Below are 11484 nucleotides of genomic sequence, written 5' to 3' on the forward strand. Positions count from 1 at the left end.
AAGTTGTTGCTTCTGGACAGGATTAGGCGAATTGGAGACGGGGCTTATTTTGTTATGTACAAAAAATGCTGGGAAGTATGTTGTTGTGGTCAGGATAACCCTGCACTTTGTGGTCAAGATGCAAAAAAACATTCCATAAGGCACTAAGGACCTCATTCAGACCCGGTCGCAAGCGCTGCGCGCTCGCAACCGTGTCAATGTTTTGATGTCCAGCTGGGAGGCATGTGATTACATAATAATAAGTGGGTTGAATCGGCGCTTGCTTCTAATCAGGGAATAAAGTGGGTAAAGAAAGGTGCTGCAATTCCCAATATTAGACTCCCCCAAGTCTAACTATAACAACTTGTAACTGGAAATGATCTATGTGTGTTAACAGACATGTATCATAAGTAGGATTGTGCTCCGTAGATGGTGTGTAGAAGGTGATCTATGAGAATAAGTGAGTCTGGGAAAACTCTTATAAACTGACAAATATTTATTTAGCAAATCGTCTTTATCATATATGTGGTGAGTGTGGCTAAGCAGCCCCAGAAGGGGGTAAAAACGAAATGATGGTGGGAGCTGGGTATGTAAAACCGAGGATGGGGGGGGGGGAGATGGAGATCAGCACCAAGGTGACTGACCGATAGGATTGTAATGCTCAGTAACTCGTAGTGTTGGTACAGTGGGAGGGCGTCCCACACCCCACTGAACCCAAACAGAAATCCAAAAGTCAAATTCGAAATGCACAGTTCAAAAGTATAGTTTTAGTCAGACGCAGTCAAAGTCTTAGTGAGGCCTCACCTGATAATAAGCATAAGAAGGTTCCCGGTCCTGTTCTGTCCTGTATTGAGACTTCCTACTTCCCCTCTACTGCCGCTTGATGGTAGGGTCGTATTCCGGTGCCCACCGCTGCACGGCTACCGGCTTGGCCCCCACAGAATCCGTCTGCCGGATCTCGTGCAGCGCCGCGATCTCGCGAGAGGTCGCGGGCCACAGGGGATCACGCGGCTCCGAGATCCTGTGCGCTCTACTCGCCAAAGTTGAGGAGACTTTGGCAGGCAGGGAGGGGGGGATACAGTCACAATGGTGGCAATGTTGGTACAAAAATAAGTAGTGGTGCTCTGGTGCTCCTACTATGCTATTTCTGCCCAGTAAATCTGTGTACTGGATACCGTGCCTTCATCTATCTTAATATAATGACTCAATGCTAATATGTTGGCCCTGTTGTGTCAAAAAATGAAAGGAATAAATAAATAAAATAAAATCGAATAAATAAAATCAATTGAATATAATCGAGTGTGAGCATCCATTATTATATAGTGTATTGCCCAGAAGTGTCTTTTGAATGGCTACCCTATTTTTCACATGATTGTGTACTAGTTTCTGTTTCAGATCTGGTGCTTTTCTAAAGATCACTTGCGGTCTTGGTGGAAGAATGTCGTTAAGGGTATCGTCTTCAAGGAGAATGTGCCAATGTTTATGTAAAATCTTGCTTAACCGTTTATGATCCTTGCTATATTGGGTGATAAATGGTTTATTTGGTTTCTTCTGTTTAAGTGACCTATCTTTGTATGTGAGCAAAGAAACTCTATTATCTAGTTCTGCTTGTTCGAAAGCATGTTGCACTTTCTCTTCTGTGTAACCTTTGTTTATAAATTGTTGTTTCATCATTGTGCCTTGTTTATGATAATCTGACAATTGGCAGCAGTTCTAGCCAAATATTTCAGTAAGAACCCATGCCTACGCACTGACCCATCATCAAGTAAATTCAAACATACTGATCTAAAACCACCCTCCACTTTCTATCCCACACACATGAAAGGATCTCTGATAGAGACCTTTGAAAAATTAGTAAGTAAGGACATTGATAAGTTGGATATACAATTCAAATCAAAAAACATGAATCTCAGTACCAAGGAAAGGAAAGCCCTAAAAGATCTCTGCAATAACAACAATTTAGTGATAAAGCCAGCGGATAAGGGAGGGGGAGTGGTTCTACTAGATAAACAAGATTACATCACAGAATGTAAAAGCTTAGTTAACGACATTCATACCTATAGTCTCCTACCAATAGACCCTACTGGACACTACCAAAATGGAACTCCACAAGCTTTTAAAAGAAGGTCATGATCAAGGTATCATTACAGACAAAGAACACAAGTTCCTAGACAACCAGCACCCAGTGGTTCCAGTCATATACTACCTACCTAAAATTCACAAACACATCACAAAACCGCCTGGTCGCCCAATTATATCAGGCATAGATTCACTGACCAGTAATCTGTCAAAATACATAGACTCATTTTTACAGATTTATGTACAGAAACAGAAATCTCATATCAGAGATACTACTGATATCCTCAAATCTCTACAGACCTTTGACTGGCATGCAGACTACTGGTTATGCACAAGCGACATAACTTCACTTTATACTGTTATTGACCACCAGCAGGGGACATATGCGGTTAAACATTTTCTAGAGCAGGATCCAGACATGGATAGAAAACAGGTTGAGTTTATAACTGATTGCATTATGTTCATAGTCAAACATAATTATTTTTGGTTTGATGGATCATTTTACAAACAAGACACAGGGATGGCTATGGGGACCAGGTTTGCCCCGAGTTATGCGAACCTATTCCTCAGCAGGTGGGAGGACCTTAACATCTGGTCGGAGCATGAATTCAGGGCAAACCTGGTCCTCTGGCGCCGTTATATAGATGACGTGCTATTTATCTGGCAAGGTGAAGAAAGTAAACTTAATCAATTCCTCAGTTACATAAACCAAAACACCAACAACCTCAATTTCACCACCCAGTATAGTAAAATGGAAGTCAACTTCCTAGACATAACAATTTACATACAACAAGACCAGATTGGCACAAAAACCTATCAAAAAACAGTGGATGTCAATAGTTACATACTATCAAGCAGCGGGCACCACCCTAATTGGCTGGGGAATATCCCCTTAGGCCAGTTCAAAAGAGTCAGGAGGAACTGCAGCCAATTGTCAGATTATCATAAACAAGGCACAATGATGATACAACAATTTATAAACAAAGGTTACACAGAAGAGAAAGTGCAACATGCTTTCGAACAAGCAGAACTAGATAATAGAGTTTCTTTGCTCACATACAAAGATAGGTCACTTAAACAGAAGAAACCAAATAAACCATTTATCACCCAATATAGCAAGGATCATAAACGGTTAAGCAAGATTTTACATAAACATTGGCACATTCTCCTTGAAGACGATACCCTTAACGACATTCTTCCACCAAGACCGCAAGTGATCTTTAGAAAAGCACCAGATCTGAAACAGAAACTAGTACACAATCATGTGAAAAATAGGGTAGCCATTCAAAAGACACTTCTGGGCAATACACTAGATTCAGGTTTTTACTATTGCGGAACATGCCAATTCTGCAAACTAAACCCACAGTCCACAAAGAAAGTATGCTCCTTCAGGTCTAGTCATAGACAAAAAACCTATGACATCAAAGATCATCTTACTTGTAACAGTGTGGGGGTCATCTATCTTGTCACTTGTTGCTGTGGAGAGCAATATGTGGGAAGGACGACAAGGAAACTAAAGGTTAGAATATCAGAACACATTAGAAATATTAGAAAGGGACTAGAATCCCATAGTCTCTTCAAGCACTTCAAAGACAACCATAACCAAGATCCAACTGGAATGTGGTTTATAGGGATCAAACAAGTTAAGAAAAACTGGAGGGGAGGTAATTATGAGAAAACTATTAACAAGGAAGAGCTAAGATGGATAATGGAACTCAAAACGTTAACGCCATATGGACTCAACCTAGACAACGAGATAAAAGCTGTCATAACAGGTTAGAGCTAACCTGAGCCGGCTCCATAGTGAATATCTCATATATGTATATTACAGATGTGACCTATTACTACAACAGAGAGCACAAGTATAGATGATAACAGTCTGTCTACAGCTAAAATCTGAGCATGTATAAACTATCTATATATAATAATGGATGCTCACACTCGATTATATTCAATTGAGTTTATTTATTCGATTTTTATTTTATTTATTTATTCCTTTCATTTTTTGACACAACAGGGCCGACATATTAGCATTGAGTTATTATATTAAGATAGATGAAGGCACGGTATCCAGTACACAGATTTACTGGGCAGAAATAGCATGATCAGTCCGCCCGGAATATAACACATCTCTGAAGTTACAAACACATTTCAAGCTGGTACAGTGAAGTAGATGACCCTTCTGTATCGTTCTCGCCCCGTTTTTTTCCCTCCCCTTCTCCCCTTCTCTCCCTATTTACAGTATAGGTTATGTATGATCAGATGCGGTAAGGACTAGTCCTTATTAAGAAAATAAGGGATACTAATCCCTCTTTCTTCCTGTCTCTAATATAGTTTAATATCAGATGTCTAGCGTTAGTTCTTCTCCTTCCCCTAGTCTCATATTGAGAGTAAGACAACCCCCGCCCCCCACCTCTTCATTTTTTCCCCCTGTCTGCTTGTATGAGTATGCAACATTTGTTTACACTATGACGTGGGCATGCAGCATGGTTGAAGCCCGCCCAACCCAATTTAAATTCCACCTCCAAGATGGCGCTGACCATCATTCCCTAAGGAAGGCTGTTAGCCTACAAGCGTAGGAGCACCAGAGCACCACTACTTATTTTTGTACCAACATTGCCACCATTGTGACTGTATCCCCCCCTCCCTGCCTGCCAAAGTCTCCTCAACTTTGGCGAGTAGAGCGCACAGGATCTCAGAGCCGCGTGATCCCCTGTGGAACGCCTGCTGTTTTGTGGGCGGCCACACTGACATCAGAAGTGATGTCAGTGGGGAGCTTCTTGCTCGATCAGAGCAGGAAGCTCCCCGGGGCTTGTGGTTGCCGAGACCCAACCTTAGGGTTTCGTCGCAAGCCCCGATGGTCGCAATGGTCTTGACCATCACAACCATCAACTTGGTCGGTCGCTAAGCTGTGGTTGGTAACCCACAGCTTAGCTAGCGACCAGGAGGCCGCACTAGAAAAAGCAAGCGGCCGCCCTCATTCAGAGCGAGCAGTCGCTTCTTGCGACCGCCACTGAATGAGGGCCTAAGGTTGTAGTTGCCCATAGTAACCATTCAGCTTATGCCTATCATTTTATAGAATATACTTTATAAATGATAGCTACCGTTGAAGCTGATTAATTGTTATGCACAGCTTCTCCACTTGTCCCCTTCTCCTGTCTTTAGGAGGTTTCATACATCTCCCCCGAAGTGTCTGTTATTGAAAACTCTGCTGTCTTGGGGAATGTTCTGGGAATGGTTTATGATATTTACTCACGCCTTGCTGGTAGTGGCTCTGCATATGGATTTATCCGTCCGTCAACGGCCTACTCCATCTGTAAAATAATCGTTTCTGGGTGGTAACTCAGCAGCGATCATGTGGAACTCTTCCTTCTTGTGGCCTGTCAGCTGACATCCGTATGAACGGAGATGGGATGTCTGTTTCAGCTGGTGCTGATGTAAGTCCAGATATTAATGATGATACCTGTGGCAGATATGTCAAATACCCTGCACTCCAACCCACACCACAAGGACGCTCTGCTCCAAAAGCCACACAGCATAGACTTCTTCAATCATTATATACAAGTGTCCCAAGCTGTTAATGTCATCGCCTTGCAGCGACTAGTCCTTCTAATACTGGGCTGTTTCACAAGATTTTCTTACAGCCAAATTGCCTGTCCTCCCCATCCTATATCGGGTGCTTTACAGAGACAATTACCAAGGACATTTCTTCTCTACGATGCGTCTTCCTCTTATTGCAGTATGAAGGCTCTCCTGCTGTCATGTTCTTAGCTTTCTCTCCAAGACACACCTCCCCTTCTCCTTACAGTATAGCTGGGTACACACTAGACGACGTGTGTATCCAGCGACAGCAGATGCGACAGCACGATATATATATCAGACGGTCTGTAAACACTACACTATTTCCCATCCCGCCTCAATCCAGAAGCATGGTGTCGGCCACTGACCAGAAGATACGACGCATGGGAGCGCGCAATCACCCGTACACACTGAGCGGTGTACCCGCTGTATCATTCCGATGCGCGGCAGAACAATATATATCATCCAATGTATCACTTAGTGTGTACCCAGCTTGAAGGTGCTCATCCACTTGCCGACTTTGAAACGAGTGCACGATTACGACATTGTAATTGTGCAGTCGTTTCATAGTCTGTGATGTGCCTACACTGAACGTTCAGTCGTTCAGTGTAGGCACATCAATCATCCCCGAACATGGTCAACCTGACGACGTCGTCAGGTTGACCAGCATGTTCAGACGATAATAGATGTCAAAAACGACCAGCGCGCGCGCATCGCTGTTCATTTTAGACATTTACATGGCCGATTTGCAAACGATTAACAAGTGATTGAACGATGTCGTTATCGTTCAATCAGCCTGTTTAATCACGTTGTGGATACGCACCTTAAGTCTCTTTCTGACCCTCCACTGTACTGACCTGGCTTCTTCACTGGTTCCACTGCCCACACTTACATTACAGGCACACTGCACAGGGGCAGCATTTCCTCCCTCCTTACAGATTTCTCTCTCTCTCTCTCTCTCTCTCTCTCTCTCTCTCTCTCTCTCTCTCTCTCTCTCTCTCCCTCTCTCTCTCTCTCTCTCTCTCTCACTCTCTCTCTCCCTCCCTCTCTGTACCTGGGTGCTTTCTTTTACTGTCCTGAGGGCCTGATTCAGAGCCGGACGCTATTTGCGAACGGTCGTTCAGAAAAAGGGGCCGGATATTTAAATGAAGTGCTCGCTCTTTGCGGTCTGTTGACGCCTCTAAGTCTGAACGAGCGAACAAAACCTGCGGCCGCTATTTTGATAAAAGCGCCCCCTGGCCGCTCGCATCCTACGTCATCTCCGCTATTTATTTGATTAATCGAGTACATCGAAAGGCGTCTGAACTGTTCGCAGTGCTTGTGGTTGGATTTTCCTACCGCAATCATGCGAACAGTTCAGGCTAAGAAACAACCAAGTGACGTGGTCGATGATGCTGCTTTGTTAATTATGCACACCCTTAAAACGCCAGTTTTGACCTTTTGGCATGCCTGCGATCGGATCTCCACTTCCCGTTTTCAAGCACCTTCCCCTGTTACCACCCACAAACGCCTCATTCTGTCACTCAAATTATCAGGCATTCGCTATTTTGCAAGCACATGAATTTCGACCGCACTGACTGGTTCTCGCATGCGTATTACGAGCCATACGCATGCGCAGTTGTGCGAACATCGCTCGGAACGAACGAGCGGCCGCTTATGAGCTGCTCTGAATCTGGCCCTGAGTCTCCTGCTCAACCTCCTCCTAAGATGAAAAAACCAAGGACCTTATTCAGAGTCGGTCGCAAGCGCTGATGCGCTCGTTACTGACTCGATGGTTAGTCCTGCGCATGCGCAGCGGCCGCACTGCGCGTGCGCAAGCCCCGGAGTGACAGAGAAACTCTGTGGCTTCAGAGCTTGTTACCATAGGGGCGGCTATCGATGTTGATCGACAGCTCGCCCCGTTTGGTAGGCGGGCCGGGGGGGGTGGTTTCCAAAATGGAGGCCGTTTTGTGGGCGGCCGCACTGACATCATCAGTGATGTCAGTGGGGAGCTTCCTGCTCCATCAGAGCAGAAAGCTCCCTGGGGCTTACGATTGCCCAGACCCAACCTTAGGGTCTGGTCGTAAGCCCCGATAGTCACGATGGTGATCACCATCCCGACCATCAACCTGGTCAGTCGTTAAGCTGCGGGTGGCAACCCACTGCTTAGCGATCGACAAGGAGGCGGCCATTCAGGATGCAAGCGGTCGCCCTGATTCCAAGCGACCGCTTGCATCTAATGACCGCCTCTGAATGAGGTCCCAAGTCCCCATGTGGGGTCCTTATCTCTTGTGCTGGCAATTTTGTGGTGATGCCCCCCTTCCCCAATGACACGAATGCCAGCATCATGACATCAGGAATGCGTACTGACCTCTCTTAAATAAGTAGTACTAAATAGAACAATGAAGGGCAATCTCGATATCAGATATTTATTAATATTCATATAAAATTGTATATTTATATAATAAAAATATATCACACACAATGGGAAAAATTGCCTCCCCTAGATAAATCCTAACTTAGAATCCAAATGAATATTAGTTTAGACTAAACATAAATGTTTTAAAATCTGACAACTGAACTTAATTAACATATAAAATTCTGACACAAGAAAGATCAAATAATAAATCCAAAAGAAGTCCAGAATTATTGAGGTAGGATGTTTGTTAATATCTGTAAATACGGATAAGTAAAGAAAACAGAATATCCGAAGTATAAACACCTTAGATAGTTTGTTGCAATGGACTGATAGATAGCGAGTATCTGTAAATAGTTTCAATATAGCTAGCTCTTATTTGTGCTGTATTTGTTTCAATCCAATAGTGAGTCAATACATATGTGATGATACTACTCAAGGAATACCTATTTTAAATCATATTTAGTAACTGGTATTTTTATAGCTTCTGTAGTCGCTAATGTTTTGAAAATAATATAGTAATAGACATACGCAGGAACTAATCATGTACTCATGTTTTTTTGTAAAAAAAATGGACGATTTCAACAATGGCGGAAAAAACAGTAATTGAGTACAGCCTATGTTGTAATAGACAAATGAATAATAGATAAATGAATGTTACAGTATGTGATTGTGGTAATCCTAGTAAATGAATAGAATGGCAGTTCTGTACTTATGAAAGATTATATATTGTGGCAGGCTACAATCATAGCCAATGGCTACAACATATATAATAGCAATACCTGTGTAATTATATATTACAATCCTAGCTTTTGCACCATTGTTAGGGATATTCATAGCCTAGGAATATACAGGGGGTGAGTCTGAAATTCCAGTGGCAAATTCCTTAGATAAGATTTTATTAATCCACTGTAGAGTTCTTAATAGACTATCATGGATTGAAATCCAGTGAATTTAGGAACATCAGTTTATTTTGGGAGCTCTGTGTGGGTAGTACTATGGTCCCAGGGGTTAACAATACATGAAATCATTATTAATGTGTGAGAGATCAGTTAATTTGCTATGCAGAAGGTGAATTACTCTCTCTGCAGAGAGACTGACATTATTAATCACTGCAGAGCTGGTATATACTACAGATATTTCCATTCCTATGGGACGCTAGAATCAGCTGGTGTAAATGAATACAAATGTATAAAAATAAACAGAATAAGTTCTATACAATTAATAATACATATGGACTGAATATTTAATCTAGAGTAATATATAGCGCTGTAGTTTCGATTGAGACCAGCTATCTTCCTACTCTATAGGATTATTCACGGCAGAAACCTGGGTTTAATGTTTAGCAAATATAGTTTATTGAATAAACATACCCTATGTGATTCTGTCTGAGATCAGCAAATTCCCTGCATAGCAATAAGATGTATTACTGCAAACACCTGTGTTACCAACTGCAGGCTGTAATTCAGCAGATGCAACCTCTGTAGCTCCGAGTGAAATTGGTTACAAATTATTTCTTTTTTACATAGCAATTTAAATATTTTTCTTTTTACAGAAAACCAGTACTTAATATCATAGGCTGGAACTTGGGTAAATACATATAATCACATAGGCCCGTACTCAATTAGGGAGCGAAAAGTCGGTGCTGGACTTTTCGCTCCACATCGGAGCTTTTCTGGGGATAAGTATCGGGCGCGTGCCCGCTTTATCTCCGTATTCAATTTAAAATTAACTAAAACAGGACCCGGCGAATTTGGGATCTACGAAAAAAAAATGGGAATTTTCAGCAAATAATTGTAGGACCCCCCCTAAAGATGTCCAGACATGGGGGATCACTATGGGTACTCCCGTTTTTGCCTGCAGAAGAAAGTCTGGTTTTTAAATAGCCACAGCAGGTGTTTTTTTCCAACATTGAAGAAGTGATGCAGAAGAGCACTTAGGTTTTTTTTTTTTTTAAGTGGTCCCATCAAATTTGGGGTACATGAAAATGGGTGCTAGCATATTTTTAAGTCCCTAAAGTAATTTTTTTTAAATTCTTAAAAAATGCACCTGCCGATAATAGCCTATTCTAGAAAACACCTGCCGCATATTTACAGAATATCCCCGAACCTATTTCCCTATTTTTAAACACTGTTTCCCCTTTTTTTTTTCACCCCAAATTTTGAAATAATTTTTTTCAGGTGTCCCTATTTTTTTTTAAACCTTTTTTGACACAGTTTATCTTTAAATGACATTCCCAGGGGTGCAGGCTATTTTTTTTAAGCCTGCCCCCTAAACCCCAATTCTGCATTTTTTTTCGCCATGTAAAACATGGTGAAAAGTCCCCGTTTTTTTTCAAAGACTTTTCGAACCTGCGAAAAGTCTTTGAAATTGAATACGGGGATAACTGAAATAGGCGAAAATGAAATAGGCTGCGACTTTTCACAGCCTAATTGAATACCTCCCTTAATCTTAAAAGCACCAGACTACAGCATTAATATCATAGTGATCAATAATGTTTAGAAAATTTATTTGTGGACAGTGAACTGACCAAACAAGAAAATTCTGAATAAGTACATGGATCATTATTATTAAGAAATACTCATATTCTGGGATTCCCTGTGAATAATAATTTGATTTAGTGATTAGGAATATATACTGTATGATCATTCATTTTGGTGCATTACTGATAAATGTGACATAACATTGCATAGCTAGTAGCTACTGTAACAGATTTTTAACTGAGGCATATCTATTCACCACCACAATGGCTTTGAAATGAAACAAACAAGATGTGATTTAACTGCAGACTTTCAGATTTAATTTGAGGGTAATTACATCCAAATCAGGTGAACGGTGTAGGAATTACAACAGTTTCTGTATGTGCCTCCCACTTTTTAAGGGGCCAAAAGTAATGGGACAAACTAAACAATACTAAATCTAACTTTCACTTTTTAATCCTTTGCTGCAAATCCTTTGCAGGCAATTACAGCCTGAAGTCTGGAGTGCATAGACATCACCACACGCTGGGTTTCATCCCTGCTCTGCCAGGCCTCTACTGCAAATGTCTTCAGTTCCTGCTTGTTCTTGGGGCATTTTCCCTTCAGTTTTGTCTTCATCAAGTGAAATGCATGCTCAATCAGATTCAGGTCAGGGGATTGACTTGGCCATTGCATAACATTCCACTTTTTAGCCTTAAAAAACTCTTTGGTTGCTTTTGCAGTATGCTTCGGGTCATTGTCCATCTGCACTGTGAAGCACCGTCCAATGAGTTCTGAAGCATTTGACTGAATATGAGCATATAATATTGCCCGAAACACTTCAGAATTCATTCTGCTGCTTTTGTCAGCAGTCACATCATCAATAAATACAAGAGAACCAGTTCCATTGGCAGCCATACATGCCCACGCCATGACACTACCACCACCATGCTTCACTGATGAGGTGGTATGTTTTGGATCATGAGGAGTTCC

The sequence above is a fragment of the Taudactylus pleione genome, unplaced genomic scaffold (assembly GCF_031769625.1).
Source record: "Taudactylus pleione unplaced genomic scaffold, aTauple2 ptg000053l, whole genome shotgun sequence".
NCBI classification, from domain to species: domain Eukaryota; kingdom Metazoa; phylum Chordata; class Amphibia; order Anura; family Myobatrachidae; genus Taudactylus; species Taudactylus pleione.